Below are 19,130 nucleotides of genomic sequence, written 5' to 3' on the forward strand. Positions count from 1 at the left end.
AACAAGCAAAATATACATGATATTTACTCATACTCAACCGCACAACATTAAATTATTCTATTATCAAAACACTCCTGTAAACACCACCATACATGCATGGACTTCTAATAAAATATTTTTTCCATTATTGCACCTCTTATAAATGGACTTTATTTTTACCTGCCCCTCTAATAATATATTCATGCAATGGAGTTTATAAATGAAAAAATTATCACACTGCAACAAAAATCACATTAACAATCATTCCTCTTCAAGTACAAATAGTATAATTTTATGTATCAAGAAGAGCAAACTGAGTACCAGATACATTTATGTTAAGAGAGAACAAAGCTCAATAAAAGCCTAAAACATAACTAAATTAAATATATTTATGTTAACGTAGAACGCTCATGGCAGGCCCCCGATATAGGCACTTCAAAAAAAGAGTCAAAAAGAAGCGTCTAGCGTTCCTGGCCTACTAATACTAATAATAATGAAAAAGCCTTATTTAGATCTCTGCCTCATCTTTCGACGTTTTCTTTTGAGTCTCCTCATACGCTTCTTCTTCCACTGTTAAAATGCAAACAAATCTTCAGTGTCTCATTTCAGGGCCACAAACATAAAACTGTATAAAAGAAAAATAAAATAAAATGCATCATATGTAAGCACAAAATGAAGATGATACTTCCTAAACAAACCTAAAAATATTAAAAGCCACCACTATCATTGACCAAATAATTCATATTGAAATAGGTGAAAAACATGTTTGACCTTTACTGACAAATATAAAGGATCTCAACCTTTGCAAATCAATTTAAACACCTAATCAGTAGTCACTTCAGATCAAGAATTGACTAAAGAAATTTAATGTGCCTGAAAAATAGGAGTAGGACATTTCAAGAATGTAAAGGAATAAACTATCAATGTAAAAGATGTAAATTAGGACGTGGTGTGGATAGCTAACCTATATGATGTAAGGAATCCATTAACTTCAAAAACCGAAGCAGATTTCAAATGATATTTTCAACAGCCTGCGATGTGGGGCATCATCTTATTCAATTATGTAAAACTCATGTACATTAAATACCCCTTTTTGATTCTTATCTAATTCTTGAGCTCATCTTCCACATTCCCTTAGTATAGGATCATAAAGTATTATAGCTATTCAAGACGATATAAGTCAAACTTATGTACATTAAGTTTCCCTTTTTGGTTCTTTAATAATTATTGAGCTCATCTTCTACATTCCATGTCGTATCATATCATGAAGTATAACAGCTTCTCATTTGTAAGCCAAACTTAAGTACATTAAATTCCCTTTTTGGTTCTTCCTAATTATTGAGCTCATCTTCCACATTGCCTGTCATATGATATCATGAACTTTAACAGCTTCTCATATATGGTATCATGAGCACCTGTAACGTAGTTTCACAAGAGGAAAGCATTCTTTCCAAAATTATCTTCTCACATCCGAAGCCTGGTGTTGTATGTTAAGACTCGTGTAAATTCCATAATATGATTCCATATTATCTAGAGTTGCCGTATGAGTATGGGAACAGGCACAGCTACAAGCCTACAGGTAGGCCAGTTTTGTTTCCCTTAGGTCTGAATCAGGATGCACACTGGTAAGGACGCAAAAAAATTTAAAATTACAGAAACACATATAACTACTAATCAGATTTCCCTTTTTGGGTTTTTTCTAGTTCTTGAGCTCATCTTCCACATTTCCTGTCATATGATATCATAAACTGTAACAGCTACTCATATAGCATCATGAGGACCTATAACGTGGTGTCACAAGAAGAAAGCATTCTTTTCAAAATTATCTTCTCACACCTGTAAGTCCGATATTGACTTGTAAATTACATAATAAGATTTCAATTATCTGAAGTTGCAGTATGGGTATGGGTACAGGAACAGCTACAACCCTCCAGCTAGGCCAATCAGTTTTTTCCCTTGGGTAAACTATAACAGCTTCTCATTTGACATCATGAGCACCTATAATGTGGTTTCACAAGAACAAAGCATTCTTTTCAAAATTATCTTTTCACATCTGTAAGTCCAATGTAATAAATTGATGTGTAAATCCCATAATAAAATTTCAATTATCTATAGTTGTGGTATGGGTGTGGGAAAAGTAACCGCTACAACCTTACAGCTAGGCCAGTTAAGTTTTTCCCTCGATGCGATATAGTTGTGTAGGGACAAAAAAAAAATATGAAAGAAATTCAAACAATTAAAAATTTAATACCAATGAATAGTTCCAAATTTCAAAATGAGAAAAGAGAGGGCGAAGGGAACAATATGATTGTTGTGTTGTGTAAATGATGCTTTAAGCACATTTTAGGGTTTTGGGATGCAAACGAAAAATTAAAAAATATCCTTTCATTAATTTTTTGGCACCCTAGATATGTCTGGTCAAACCCAGATTCGCTCTTGGAAAACCTATCCCCAAATGCAACCTAAATGGAAGCAGTTCACCTTAAAGGCATACCCAATAACATAGCAGAGTACATTACTAGTCTTATGAAAATCTAATGATCTTTCAATCCTATGATGAAATTGTGTATTAAGAAAACAAAATAGTTAATCTCAGTTACAAAATTCTCTATAGCAACCTTCAAAGTCTGGTTCAATTCTGTACAAAGTCTGGTCCTCCTCAAATTGTCCCCAAATTCACCTATAGAGCCACAAATTCGCTGCAAATTCTGTCAGAGGAACCCAAGCAGAATATGGAACGAAGTTTAAAGAATTTGCTGCCCAATGGCCAAACCCGCGCAGAATTTGTATCAAAAATTTATTTTTTACTTTTTTAAAGTGTTTTTGTTTTGCCTGATTTGATTAAGTGACCACTAAAAAGGGGCCAAATTATATTGTCACTTTTACATTTGTGGATAAAATGAAAACTTGCTTATAGAGGAAATCCGAATTGATAATTACAGAGAAATTTCTATAAAAAACAATGATATCTTCAAACTTAGGGCTTAAATTTTAATCTCAACTTTTGGTCTAGCCTGGTTAGAATTCCTCTAGCCAATACAAATTAAAAATCAAAATAACTCCTCTAACAAATTATTTTAATGATTCATTTTATTCTCAAACTGTCCCCTTGATATGGAAATATGTCCCATGCATGTGACCAATCAAGTGTATCATATGTATGTAGGGTTAAATGATGCAATTAATATCCTATTGAACTGAAACATAAATATGGTGGTCTGTTTTGCTATTATTCTTTACTATTAGCAGAGTGTTGTATGGACTTATTTTATTATTTTTCAAAAACATATGTCTCTGTACAGAAACTCAAAGGGAAACCAAACTCAACCCCCTAAAATTTTGGAGCAATTTTGAACCCGAATCTCAAACCTGCATCTGTACCAAAATCCAAACCCCGAACTGACCACTTCGTTGTTGATTCATGATAAGCAGTCAACAGTAAATTTAAAGTTTAAACAACTGTAACTTTGGTTACTCTAGATATGCCTGGGAAAATGTAGCTTACATGGAAGCAGGCCGCCTTTAAGGCATACCCATTAACTTAGAATAATATACTAGTCATATGGAAATCTAATGATCTTTCAATCCTAAGTTAAGATTGTGTATTAAGAATTGGTGTACCATTATACGGGGTGACAGAAGCCAGAAGAAAATTGAATTGTTAATTCATGATGAACAGACGGCAGTAAATTTAAACAATGTGTCCACAACTCTGTCTAAGTTCCTTCGCTGGATACCATAGTTACCCAAAATTTGTCTAAATTCTGCTCACGCAAATTTGCAAGGATTCCTAATGAATTTAGGTCTTTGTGGCAGACTTTTGACAAACCGGGAAATTCTAGGTCCAGCAGCAAATCTTGGCAATAGTATATGTTATAGTATATAAAAAATTCATTACAATTGAAAGAAGATCATAAATTCATCTGTACTTTTAATGGGCTAGGGGAATGTGTATATTCAAAATATTGTCTCTAATATTATGGTTTTACATAGTAACACGGGGACGCGTCCCCCCCCTTTTTGCCCAACGTCTCGGAGACTTCAACGCACCGGAGACTTGGGGACTCCGTCTCCCCGTCCCCAGCGGTGCCACTAGATTCCACCACCTCCACCGAGGATGGGGGACATCCTGCTATTCACTATTTGCAAATTCAACTATTTATGTTTAATGTTCGATGTTCCAATTCAATGCAATGTTTCAAGTATTCACTCTTTTACATCTTTACATCCTATATTGCAATACATATTTTCATAACTAACATTTTTAAATACCATATGCATAGATATATACACCCCTCTTGTCCCCTATCGCCGTCCCCCCACCGTCCCCCCGCCGTCCCCAAATTAAGGCCCCTCTGTCCCCCCGTCCCGGAAACTTGTCCCCCCATTTCGCCGTCCCCCCGTCCCCCAGGGTGGTGTAACTATGTGGTTTTATCATGCTATTAATCAAAATAGGGGGCAGAGGTACTTCTCTGCATCAAATTGCTTTTTAAATATAATATAATATTTATAGAAAATCTAAAAAATATGAGTCATAACAATAGTTTTCCAAAACAAGTATAATGATAAAATTTACAGATGTAATGTATTGTTTCGGTTTCAGATTTGCCATATGTTTTTAATAATAATTATGCTAAATGTTTGAATACATAACAGAGAAGGAAGACTTTAAACATATACAAGATCATAAATCATATAACAATGGTTATAAACTTCAGACATAAAGAGAGATAAATTCTCTGCTAATTGGTAATGTCTCAAAGTTCCAAGCTAATCACATATTGAATTAAGCTTGATAAACAACAAGCTGATACACAAGAAAGAAAAAAGAAAAAAAAATAGAAATCTTAATCCAGATCCTTAACTATGATGCTCTCCACTAAGTACCAAGTATTTAGCTCCATTTATCCGATTTTTGGATAGCTGAGTACACATCCTAGAAGGGTGGGCACATGTACCCATGGAACCTTATATATTATTGTACACACATACCCAACCCAGCCCCAAATGAATCTGACACGAACCCAAAAGCTTAGCATTAAATTTGAACATGAATCTCTATGTGTGTGTACATATACACTTGGGATTTATCCAGGAAAAATGTTCCATAGCTACCATATGACATGGGAAACAAGCAACCCTTGCTAAAAGGGGAAAAAAGTAAACAGATAAATTAGTTGCGGAAACTACCAAATCCTCTTGGAATCAATGTGCATTCTCTTACGTTCATCTGAATTGATCCCACGGGCTAAACAGCAACCCTTGGCAGCGCCAACACCTGCACCCGGCCAGCATCAAGATCTGGGGCAAATTGTACACAAGACAGCTGGGTAACAGTAACGAACCAGTAACACAGATATATTCCCTTTAATACAAAGTTCCAATATGGATCCATTCTGCTCGCCTCCACTACTTTTTAATAGTTGTCCTTCAATAAATGATCGCTGAGACAACAACCCAACTAGCAGAAGTTTCTCTCAAAGTCGAAATAAAGAATTGGCAAAACCAGACAAAACAATAAACGTGAATAAGCATGACAAAGGAAAATGGCATGGGTAATTTGGAGTCAGGCTGAGTTATGGCACTATTTGGCTGCCTCTGCATGACCATAGGCACTATCGACGGTACAATAACAGACAAGAGACAACAAAGAGACTTACCTATTACTTTAAATTTTTAGGTAGTTGAAATCTATCTCTAGCCTACTTCAAGAAGCTTTCAACTGCACGCATATAACTAGACATAAATAAAGAAAGGAACCAATAACTGTTGGAAACCACAATCTTAATAACAACAACAAAATTGATGTAGTAATTGGATGCCCTAAGCGCATATTTTCCAAAGCCACTCTTAGATGTATCTGTGGAGTAAAGAACATCATGTATTCGTTCTTACTGGATTAATCCGCTGACACAAGACGGAGAAGGAAGTATTGAAGGAATTCATTATAACTTTGGATGTGAAAACATGTATAGTCCGGAAAATATCAGGAACCGTCCTGATCGTGATTACCAACGATTCAAAGAATATGATCTGCCAAATTCCCACAAACAACGCTATATTTTGATTCGAGAAGCACCAACAAAAGAAAACTGGACATTAAAAAAGAACGTTAAGAACGGTTGAATATTTAATTATATCAATAATTGGCACGACGCAGGAAAGATCATAAAGAAATTAAAAGAATCTGAATGGGCAACTCGGGTAAATAAGATTAGTCCAGAATTATAATCACTCTAAAAATTATTCAAATCGATAACCCATGTTGCTGCTCCTATTTGGACTAGGCTATTTTGGGACAGTGTCCTCGGGACAATTTATATAATCGCAGCTAGGTTCAAACCCTAAACAGTCATTGGGCGTAGCCAAGAGTCCCTGTATTATTCGAAAATACTGTTCTGCTGAAAGCTTTCTGAGTGCTAATGGGTGTAAACTGAAGCTAGAAGCCACAAAATACGTATTTAAGATAGATGTTAAAGCTAATACATTTGTGATGATGATAATGTCCAAAGCAATAATAATCTAGTTTTGATACTGGAGATCCAAAAGATGTAAAAAAAATCATTGCAAAGCACCATAAATGTTAATGATTTACATTGGTTGGAAATGGCCCTATTAAAACAAACCTGTGATACTACTTTGTAACATGAAGATGCAACGCGTTAACCACTAAAAGAATCAACCATTTCACGATCTCCGTCTTTCAAAATTTTCTTCCTTTAGGTGCGGATTAAAATGGAATTAGAATAACTGGATTGGCAGAAGCCTTGAGAAGATTACAAACCCTGATGCATCTAACACAACCACTAGAGAGCAAATAAATTGAAAATAAAAGCAGGAGAAAAAAATACCTTGGCTCTCATTGTAACTGCGAACTTCCTCTACCACTGCACTGCTCTGCTCTCGCCTATCGCCGCCCAAAGGTAAAACGAGTCCGTCCCTCACAATGCTAGCACTTATCCGCGTATATATATGCGTGGGTAGGCAAGATTTAGGGTTTTCGTTCCGCCGATGAAAAAAGAGACCAGAAGTGTTAAAACTACTCGGAGGTCTTAACCTTGCCACCGTCATGAATCTTGAAAGTGTATGGTTTAGAGAGCTAGCACTTTGCAACTAAAGGAGGTGCAAGAAATATTGAGAAATATTTGTAATGTATATTATTAATTATTTTGTTTCTAATTTTTAGTATGATTTTGTGATCTAATAAAATATTTTGTTAAACAATAGATTAAAAATAACTAGATTCCATGTATGCTTATAGTTAATTGGAAGAAAGATTTCTAAAAATTTAATTGTAAATTTCTTTTAATTAATAATTTGTGTATATTTTATCAATAATAATAAAAGTAGGTACATTCTTTTTGTGAAAAAAAACTAAAAGTCTTTGAAATCATGGTATATCACATATCTTTAATTCCTTGTCAAAATATCATTTTAATAGTAGATCATCAATCTTATACCACTTTTATATGCTTTTATCATTCAACTAGCACTACAAAAAAATCTTTGCAAAATCTACAAAAACCACCTTTATAGAGTATACCAACTTTACAAACTAAAACCACCTCTATAGACACTTCACAAAAACCACCATTACATTTTTGTTTACCTTATCAAGGGCTTTGAAACCATTCATCAAAAAACATGAAAGGACACAAAAACTAGATTGTGAGCCTTATTTTCCCTACCCCTAAGAAGCCTCATTCATTTTCTTGCATACATACCTTGCTTTGCATACTTGTCCCCTTCTTGACTCTTGTCTTTGTGCTTTTGTGTCGAAGGCTCTAAGAATTCTCTTATCCTTTACACACTACACTCTAGTCAAATTTGCCCACACCACCATCATTTTGTTTTTGTATGCATCATATTTCATCCAACTTGGCCAACAAACAACACCCATCATGTCAAACCTTTATGCCTCCTCTGGATCCTTAATACCCTCTAAGATGTCAAACCCTACATTGAGTACCACTCATTCAAAGATGGATTCAAGCCCCAACATCATGGCATCCTCCACTAATCTCCTTGAAGGATTTTAGCAATACAAATCCACAAAATATAAAGAACACATGCATGCAAGAACCTGTTACAGAGAAGAAAAGACAAAGAAGAGGCAAGAGTTTTGCTTTGAGAATATGGAAAATTATATTATCAATATGAAAGAATGAATAAAATTTACAATTGATCAATCCTTATAGAAGGAGATCATAAAACCTAAAAGGGGAACTTTAAGAGGTAAATTACACTTAATAATTAATATTTAATTATTAAATTAAATTAACCCTTTACTCTAACAGCCCCCCTTAAGATGAGCAACAATGCAGCTACAAACAATGCATGAAAAAGAAAGGAAACTACAATGTTGAAAGAAAACTTGGGTCCTGGCAACAAGGCTTGATGATGTGCCCAATCACAAACAAATCTCTATGAAATGGAGAAATAGGGAAAACCACATGGAAAAAACCCTACTCAAAAAAGACATAGAAGAAGTTAAAAAGCAAGAAAAGAAGGAAGGAAGAACTCGTCACTAAGACCCCCCAAGGACAAGTTCCTTCACCCCAAGCATAGAATACAACTGAAGATATCACGGGGATGCAAAAGGTTTAGTGAAGATGTGTGCAACCTACTTGGCGATGGGAATGTACTCCAAGCTAAGAGAGTCATCCTAAATCAGATGCTTGATGAAGAGCACGTGAGTCTCAATGTGTTTGGTCCTTTGATGCTCAATTGGGTTGCAAGAAATGTGTATAGCACTATGATTGTCACACCAAAGAAAGGTGGAACTATTAGGAGGAAATCCAAATTTGTCATCAATTGTCGAAGCCATAAAACCTCCTAACTAGCTAGTACAATTGTCCTATACTCTGCCTCTATAGATGATAATGTGTGAGCATGCTTCTTTTTGTAAGACCATGTGATAGGACTAGAACCAAGATAGAAAACAAATCTAGAAGTAGACTTGTGATCATCAATATCACCAACCTAATTTGAGTCTATGTAACCAATAATGGGAGGATCCCCTGATGTGTAGTGAATGCCATAACATGTAGTACCCTGGATGTACCTCAAGATATGTTTGGAAGCTTGCCACTGACTCTCATGTGGATCATGTGAGAACCTAGAGACAAGTATAATCGCAAAGGAAATATCAAGATGTGTGTGAGTGTGTGTTTGTCAAGTATAACAAACTACCCAAAAGGTGTCTATATAAAGTCAAATCCACTGTATGAGTAGTGCAAGTGGTAGATAAAACAACACTCGACTAAAAAGGTGTACGAGCAAGCTTGAAATCAAGCATGTTGATTCTGTGAAGCATATCAAAAGCATACATCTGTTGGAGTATGGTTATCCCATCCAAAGACTGAACAACCTATAGGGCCAAAAAATTGTTTAGAAGTCCAAGGTCTGTCATCTTAAACTGTTCTCTCAAAGCTCAACGAACACTTTGAATCACGAAGAATGAGCTACCTGAAATGATGAGATCATCTACATAGAGCACAAGTATCAATAAGTCAGTCCCTTAATGTTGAATATATATGGTAGGATTGGAATGACACTGAGTGAACTGTGAAAATCTATCTTCTCACACCAAGCTTGAGGGGCTTGTTTGAGACCATATAAAGACCTTTGAAGCTTGCATACCAATGAATAGTCCTGCATTAAACCATGAGGTTGCTCCATATAGGTCTCCTCGTGAAGGTCTCCATGCAAAAATGCACTATTCACGTCCATCTGAAAAATTGTCCATCCTTGTTAAGTTACAAGAGAGAGTACAAGGTGAACAGAATTCATCTTGGTAACAAGAGCAAAGGTCTTAGAGTAATCAATACCCTCAACCTATGAAAAAACATTTGTAGCAATACATGCCTTGTACCTATCAATAGAACCATCTGCAACGTACTTGGTACGGTAAACCACCGGCACTGAACTAACTTTCTTCCTTTTCGAAGAGGACAAGATCTCATGTGTGGTTCTTCATCAAAGAAGAGTACTCCTCATCCATAGCCCTATCCCACTCTAAGTGTCATGTCACATGTGAAAAACTCAGTGGATAATCTAAAATGGCATGACTCAATAGTCCAGTACTAGAAGTTTGAGCATAAGTGCAACGAGAATCTAAAGGATCACTTGTCATAGGTCATGTTGCATCAACAATACCATGAGCCCACTTGGGCACTCGTTGAATAACTAGTGGAGGTGGTGAAGGGGGATCAATATCAAGATCTTCCTTAGAAGATGCATAATCCTATGGAGGAGTAGATGAAGTACTAGGTAGTGAGGGAGAAGTTGGTGATGGAGGCTCCATCTAAGGATAACGCTCATCAAATTGGACATCTCATCGAAACAAGACATCTCTGAAATTAGGATCAAAAAACCTGTACGCCTTCACATCCTCACAATAGCTAACAAATATGAGTGGTCGACTCTTCCTCTTTATGGCTTTCCACTAAGCATCTAGAATAAATGCCCAAGCCTCACTACCAAAAATATAGAATGTAGAAACATCAAACTTTCCATGAGTCCAAGCCTTCTCAAGAGTTAAATGTTGCAATGCCTTGTGAGAAATCTGATTATGAATATAGTTGGTGTAATTGATAACCTCAACCCAAAATGAAGAACTCATAGCTCAAGACCATATCATACAATTGGCCATCTCTCATAATGTCCTATTCTTTCTCTCTGCAACCCCATTTTGTTGAGGGGTATGGGCTATTGTGAACTGATGTTGTAAACCATGATCAGTGCAAAAATCTCTAAAAGACTAATTCACATATTCCATGTCATTGTCAATGTGTATACGCTAGACAGAAAGACCAAACTACTTCTCCACAAATGTCTTAAAGATTTTAAATGAATCAAAGACATCAAAATTGTACTTCAAAAAGTACACCCATATATATTACAAGAAGTCATCTATGAAGGGAAGTGTACACTATAAATGTGTCACACTTTAAACCATTCTATCTAAGTGATTCCATGAATTTGGAATACTTGGATGCTAGATTAGAGCTCCCTATCCACATAGTGCAAGATGTAATCACCTAAGAATGGTCATCCAGACTATTAGCCTCCTTCTTAGCATTTTGGCTAATTTAATTAATCATTTACCTAGACCAAATTGCCAATAATCAATTAATTTGATTATAACCTATAGTTTGACCACGCTATCCTAAGTTCATTATATGATTAAAAGAAGATGTCCCCTTTTAATTAAATAAAAGATCCCATTCTTCTAACCCACTTAAAGTGCACACATAAAGTCCTTTTTCTATTTTACAAATTAAAAGAAAAGGCTTTTTGACTTTTGTCTTATATGGGAAGTCAACTTGTACTTTATTGGTTGACTTGTGTGTGCACATGGATCCCTCCCATTTTTGAACTCCACTATTGATCTTCCATCATCCTGACTTTGATCTCTATCGTTCGTATGACTTTAAAAGAGAGAGTTTTTTCCCTCAAAGGATTCATCTTTTGAATATTGTTATTCTTCAGGTTTTCTAATAGGTTTCTTTGGAGCTTTGTGGAGAATTTCTCATATCTTGTCTCATTCCATCATCCATCACATATTAGCTTAAGATCATATAGCCTTTTAGCATAGTTGCATGTTAATATAGTTTTTTTACAATAGCTTAAATCACTTAGTAATTAGCTTGGATCTTGTAACACTCTCATTCTTGTTAGCCTAGTTGCACTTTGCATTTCATATTAGCTTATTTCATATTTGCATTGCATTTTGAGAGTTCCTAGTGTAGAAACTTGCATTCTTGCTCTTGTCTCAAAGAACCTCTGATTGCATGATTTACTAGCAAGAAGAGCATTCCTAAGGCTTAGTTGAGAGCTTTCTTATACTTGAAACATACTCTCTTACACTCTATAGCTAGGGAGCTCTAAGCTAGCATCCAAGCATTTTGAACTCGTGGAATCCCTTGGATAGAATGGTTTAGATGTGATACTTTCTTAGTGTACATTTTTGGCACCCACCGTGGGGTAGAACACTTGGTTTTGTCCTCTATTTTGTTGTTTTTGTTGCCTTTTTCACTTGTTGTTTGCAAAATTTTCTTTTTTACAACCGCAACATTCGGGTGACATTTTTTTAGTTTTGTACGATGGTTCTTATAACTGTAGGGCGATACATTTTTGGAAATAGTGTTGCATGACAGTACTGAACTCTGTCACCCCACTATAGAACTTTTTATCTCTTGGCTTATACACAAATATCACCTAGAAGGAAATTGTCATACATGTATATTAAGAAATATTGCACGACATACTTCTAGCAAAAACTATTGCCTGGGTTGAGTTTGCTCATTGTTTGGGTGATTTCGTTGGTTTCTCGATTGTAACTTTGTTTATTGGGTTTTTACAAGTTTGTAGCTATTTTATAGAGGTTTATTTGCAGATTACATGTTGTTTTAAAGCTAACTTGTGGGGCTAACGGTTGTGGTTGTAGGGTTTTACCTTGAAATATTTGCCTAATTGCCTTAAAAAGAACACATGTCAAAGCTTCAAATGCACAAAGGCTACTAAAACTTGTTTGCAAGGCTGCCTAACACATAAAAACCAAACACTTGCTTGTATTTCTTTCATTTTATGTGTGACATCTTACTAGTTGTTTCATTTTATAGGCACACAAAACTTGTAATTGGGATCTTTGGGTGATAGGAAAGTATGCTCTTCACCCTTGTTGTGAATAAAAAATCTTTACTTACCTTTGGATTTTGAGAACAAGAGGGTTAATTAAAGCTTCTTGGCATGTTTGTGGGAAGCGATTAAGGTCAGAGAGTGTGCTCTTCACCCTTGTGGTGAATCATAAATCTTGACCCTTGATTGTGGATCAAATCTGTGGTAGTTAGAATCCTTTAGAAGGCCTGCTCTTGGACAACCTAAGAGGAATGATCCAAGTAAGGACAAGCTAATACCTTACTCTTCCAACCCACTATAAACTCAAGGCTATCAAGGACACAAAACCTTGGTAGACGTAGTGTTTGTCTTCACTTCATGTGATCGCTTATGGGATTTCGACCATTAGGAGATTAGTAGGCAAGAACAGTTAAGGTGGTCTTGTGGCCGCAAGGTCTATTACCCACCACAAGGTGGGGTGTCCCTTAATTGGGTGCAAGAGGGACATTATAAACAGAGTCCCTTTCTAAACACCCTAAGTTAGTAGCTGCCTTGTTTTTCTACTCAACTTCTTGGTGCAAGGATTGATCCTAGTGGACTACTTGGATCACCCCAAGATTTTACACTCACCATATGTGTTCCCTTGATTGTGCTTATGGCACTTCCATGACAAAGCCAATGTCTCTTGTGGGTAATCACTTGGTGTGAGGTGAAGGAGCATCAAGTGTGGGCCAAGTTGTTGAGTAATGAACCATGACTCTAAGGTAGATTACTTGGCTACTATTTTCGAATGTGTTGACCAATGTTAATGTTCTTGCAAATCAAACATCTTGGTAAAATTGGTAGGGAGGTTTTCTTGATATCAAAATTGCATATTAACAAGGTTATTTTTGCTCTTGTTCAACTGTTTGAGACATTTTTAAAACCACTGCTATTTGCAAACCTTGTTAATCGACATGAACTGAAATCTCACACTAACTGCTCTAAAAATTACTTGATTGTCGAACTGAAACATGAACTTTTTGAATCAAAAACTTGTCCTTTTTCACACAAAATTGGCACTCTATCTCACATGCTTTAGAGGAATATCGCATGACATTTGTTTCTAAAAATTGTATCACCCTACTGTTACCAAGTCTATTGTCCTACTATACTAAAGTTTTTCATCTTGCCTTGTGCGAACTATCACTCAAGAGTAAAGTGTCACCTATGTATTAAAAATTGTATCACACGATATATTGTGATGTCTTACTATTGCTTAGGTTCTGAGAAAATATCGCCTAAGACTATTTGCTAACAAAGCAGTGTCTGTGGTCCACTTTTCTTGATCTAAGGTCTTATCACTCAAGTCCTTCCTGGTCTTAGCCACACATTTGTATGTCAATCGTTGTCTAAAGTTGAAAAAATGGGTTTAGTCCTTTAGATGTAAGTCTTGAAACATCATTGATGATCACTTGTCAAAATCTGGTTACCATATTATACTAGCTATTTGCTATTGAGCTTCTTGTTCGCTTGCTCAACTCACGTCACTAGTGTTGTAAATTCTTGAGCACCTTTGACAAGCCGTCTATTCTATCTTGGCAAGTGATTATTCTTGACTATAAGAACTTCAAATCTGAAACATTTCTCTCATCCTATTAAGTAAAGATACATCCTTACATATCGGTCAGAGCTAGGTTCCAAGTTCGTAATGATAGTCATTCCCCTTTCGTTTAAATACAGTTAGAGACTCCACCTAGACGTCCTTGTAGACAACCTTGCATGGAAGACCCTAATTCTAGTCAAGTGTAGATAGCCAACGTTTGGCACAATCCACTTTATAGTTTCAAGAATCCACTTGGAACACCCTTTGACACACCCATAGGAGAAAATACTTTGACCAACATGCATCCTAACGAGATCAAATGCCACTTAGAAGAGAAAGCACGTGAAAATGAAAGACTTTTGGAAATTATCTGCTCTAGGGAAAGAGCGGATGAACAAGTTGAAGCTAACCACCATACACACAATTAGGACAATAGAAAAGATTCTTATCATAATCCTTTTGAACACATTCCTATCAATGGCAATCATGGCAATCACTCACCTCTGAGGACTCCTAGAGTCAACGCAAGGGCATTGCCCTTCACCACCTAGACAATCACAACACAAAAGTGATGAGGAGATCACTAGTGAGGATGTTGTAAAATTTCAATAAGATGAAATCACTCAAAAATTGATGCTAAAAGCTTTAGAGAAAAATGGGGATCAATATTTCCAATATATGGCAACAAAAGGATGGAAGCTCCCCCATGATTTTGATGTACAACAAATAATCCAAAAACGAGAGCTTGTTGAGGCTAAAATCTTGAGGGAAGAATTGCAAGAGCTAAGGAAACAATTTGCACAATTGCAAACTACCAAAGAGCCACCTAAGACGTCATTCTCTTCCATTTGATAGGAGTTTATACATGCCTCCATTTCCTAAGGATATAGATGTTCCTAAGTATGACAAATACAATGGAAATGGTGATCCTCATGATCATGTGAGACATTTCTATGCTATTAGCATGGATTTTATGCATGAGGACTCCTACCTTTTGCATTTGTTTCCTAGAAGTCGAAGAGGGAAAACTATGGAGTGGTTCACAAAATTGACTCCCCCTCTCAAAACATTTGATGAGCTTACACAATTCTTTATCCAACAATACTCTTACAACATTCAACATCTTGTAACTATGTTGGACTTATGCCAAATCAAGCAAAAATATGGAGAACTCTTTGCAACAGACCTTCAATAATGGAGATCCCTATACTCTAGGTACCCTCGACAAGTTCCTAAAGCTGAGAAAATTGACATTTTTTTCAATACACTTTTACCTGAGCTATACTTTGACCAAAGAAAATAGTTGTTCACATCCTTTAATGCAATGTTTGAAAGTGCATATCCCATTGAGGATGTTGCTATCAAGAAGGGAGATATTGTTGTGAACAAAGACAAAAATAACAATGGAAATGGAAAAGACAAAGGCAAACCTTGGAATAAAAACAAATATGTTGTCAATGATGGAGTAGTGGACACTCCTAAGACCAAGGAACCTGTGTTTAACCTTTCTAATGTTATCTATGCCACAAAACAACAAGAAGGTTCGAAACCACAAACATTTGACAAGGGCTTTGAGTTTACTAAAAAATATGTGTTTATACACCAATGGTTGAGCTTTACGAAGTGGTATTAAAAACCTTAATTGCAAACAAGCTAGTTACTCTACCAGATAATTCTCATCCCTATGACCCACCCATTAGACCTCCTTGGTGGAGAGAGGATCACATTTGTAGTTATCACAGAAGCAAGGGTCACAACACTAAAAATTGTTTAAAGCTCAAAGACGTAATTCAAGATCTCATTGAGGTTATTAAAGTTGTCATAGATGGCCTCATCAAAAATGTTGACCACAAACATTTTAAACAACCCTTACTAGATTATGAGAAATTTGAGACCTCCAAAGCTACTAAAAAGAATCATGATGCCAAAATCAGCTATGCCCATGCTAACGCAAAAAATCTTATAGGCATGCTGGAGCCCGTTGAGTATTTATGCACGGCAAGTTTTGGCAATAACAATTGACCTAAAGATGTATGACCCAAAGTTGTCCTAAAGACACGAAATGCTCCTTAACAACATAATGACACTAGACCTAATGTGGTGCTCTGAGTGGCCAAATTTTCCTCTTCACAAAGTGAACTGCTTAATGTTGTCATTAGGGGGCAATCTAAGGTTGTCCTCAAACTTGCTCATGATCCTAAAATTGCTTCATCTTCTAAACAACCAACTACTTCTAGGATCTCCAACTATGACCTTGTTAGCCAACTACAATGCACCTTAACTTAAATTTCCATTTTTGAGATGTTAGAATTATCCCCTTTGCACAAGGATATCCTCGAAATTTTTTTATTGTTTTGACAACATTCCCATAGATATTGATGCGGAACGATTCCAAGCTATGGTGAACCATATCTCTTCACTTCAGTGCCTCACTTTTTCTGAAGAAGATGACCGAGCTCTCTATCATCCACACAACCTTGCTCTCCATGTCGAAGTCCAAATCTTCCATACTTGCATTTGTCAAGTCTTGATAGACAATGGTGCAGGGTTAAACATCATTTCATTTAACATGATCTGACAGTTGGGCATGTCAGAATTTGCCATTGACCCTAGGCACAAGATCACTACAAAAACCTATGATGAGGTTGAAAGACCTTCCAAAGGTCTAACTGTACTTTCAATCAGAGTTGGCCTTGTCAAGAAAGATGTCATTTTCCAAGTCCTAAACATACCACTTGTATATAATTTGTTGTTGGGACAACCATGGAGTCATGACATGCAAGTAGTACCTTCTACGTACCATCAGTGCATCAAGTTCACTTTCAATGGTACTGAGATAGTTGTCCCTAGTGACAACTCCATGTCTATCAATACATTATCTACTACTGAAACACTGGTTCCACATAATCACTCTTCTCATGAGCTGACACTGTCCTTTATAGAGTGTGAACAGAAATTGAAAATGATGAGCCTTGGCATGGGCGAATACAATCTAGGCTCTATTGTTGCTTTACCTATTTCCCCTCAATCTTATGGGAAACCTTCTACCAAAAAGAAGCCTTCTGCTTTCTCCATGACTCTTTTTGGCACTTTTGTGCAATCCTCAGTTCCCTAGAAGCAAAAAAAGGAGAACAAGCAATTAAAGATTGGATCTATAGGGAAGAGAAAGATGAGGAGGAAGTCACAGTCACCACTCCCATTTCTCCTAAATGATACGGCAAAGGATATAAATTTCTCGCAAACATGGGCTATCAGGGCCATGAGTCCTTAATTGGTAACAAAAATGTTCTAGTTGAACCTTTAAGTCATACTCAAGGTCATAATACTTGAGATAAAGCTACCCTAAGTTTTGGGTTAGAGGATGACATACCAACATTTGATCAAAGAACACCCATGTCTAGCGAATCAGAGGATGATTATCCTCCCTTTGTTGTTGCTACTTCACAAGATGAGGACTTTATGCCTATAACTTCTCTCCTTTAGGGAGAAGAAACACTCACTACCAATAATGATGCTAAAGCTTCCACTTCTTGACAGTTGAAACAAAATGAATCTGACCATGAAGACATGAATAGAGGATGGATTAGACAAAATATTGCTCATCTAATTGCTAGAGACCAGAGTACAAAATCTCACGAGTATGAATGGGAAAGCCTGTCAGATGCTTCTTATAAGCTAGGAGTGGATGTCATTTGTGCCTATGCAACCCAATCGAATGTAGTCGAAGAGTCTAGTATAGGGACAGACAAGTTTGACTTGCAAAATGTTTTAGTGGATAACGTTGGTCCCTCTAGGTCTATTCCTGATCTGGACTCCTTTGCAACATTAACTATAGGCTCCACTTCACATGTCACTAGAGATAACTCTTTTCATATTCACAACCTTGAAGCTTCCACATCACTCTCATTAATTCACCTTAATCTTATAGATTGGTCAATTCAAAATCAAAGACCTAAAATACCATCTTTTCAAAATGACTATGAGATTGATTGTTACCCAAAAGTCATTGAACATGTCACTTCTTCCACTAGTGAACCCGCAGTTAACATGACAAAATCAACTATCAAGTACCTTAGTCATAAAGTTAAAAGATAAAACAAGCAGTCAGATGGTGAAAACCACATTGTGGTGGTATTTGAACATCAAAAAAGTAAAAAGAAAGACATATCTAATGGTGAAAACCTCCTTAAGGCACCTGCAGATGAGGTACTTGGTAGTCTGCCAAGTTATTTTTAGGACAGATCTTCAGTTCTCATCAAACCTACACAGCCTATCAACTTAGGGACAGAGGCATCTCCTAAAATTATCCATGTGGCTCAATCACTATCAACTAAGGAAAAGGAGAATTTTGCCAAATTCTTTCAAGATAAGAAGATCGATTTCATATGGACATACTTAGACATGCTAGGGCTTGATATAGATCATATCATAAATCATTTATCTATCTCTCCTAGTATAAAACCTATTAAAAAAAAATTTGAGAAAGATGCATCCACGTGTAGCCCTATTGGTCAAAGCAAAGTTGGAAAAACCCTTGAGTGCAAACTTTATCAGAGCCATTGACTATGCGGAGTGGATTTCCAACATTGTACCTATGTTTAAACATGATAAATCCATCGAAGTTTGTACTAATTTTAGAGATCTAAAAAAAGCATACCCCAAGGACAACTTTCTGCTACCAAACATAAACATGATAGTGGACATGACGGTAGGTTACGGAATGTACTCCCTCATGGATGGCTTTTCTAGGTATAACCAAATTAAGATTGCTCTAGTTGATCAAGAGAAGACAACTTTTACATGTTCCTGGGGTACTTCCTATTGGTATGTCATTCCCTTTGGGCCCAAAAATGTTGGTGCTACCTATCAAAGAGCAATGACCACCATCTTCCATGATATGATGCATAAAAATATGGAAGACTATGTTGATGATACACTGGCAAAA

The 19,130-nt window shown here is 36.4% G+C and overlaps 1 long non-coding RNA gene across 1 annotated transcript; it reads right to left on the reverse strand.

Annotated features, from left to right (window-relative positions):
- Nucleotides 1–249: 249 nt before the first annotated feature.
- Nucleotides 250–7,065, reverse strand: LOC149567784 (uncharacterized). Its single transcript, XR_016362481.1, has 2 exons — nucleotides 6,831–7,065; nucleotides 250–549 (listed from the first exon to the last, which is right to left on the reverse strand). It is a non-coding gene; the product is annotated as an uncharacterized LOC149567784 (long non-coding RNA).
- Between the last annotated feature and the right edge of the window lie 12,065 nt (nucleotides 7,066–19,130).

The sequence above is a fragment of the Cupressus sempervirens genome, chromosome 3 (assembly GCF_028749045.1).
Source record: "Cupressus sempervirens isolate cs-2001-9-10 chromosome 3, ASM2874904v1, whole genome shotgun sequence".
Taxonomy (NCBI): Eukaryota; Viridiplantae; Streptophyta; class Pinopsida; order Cupressales; family Cupressaceae; genus Cupressus; species Cupressus sempervirens.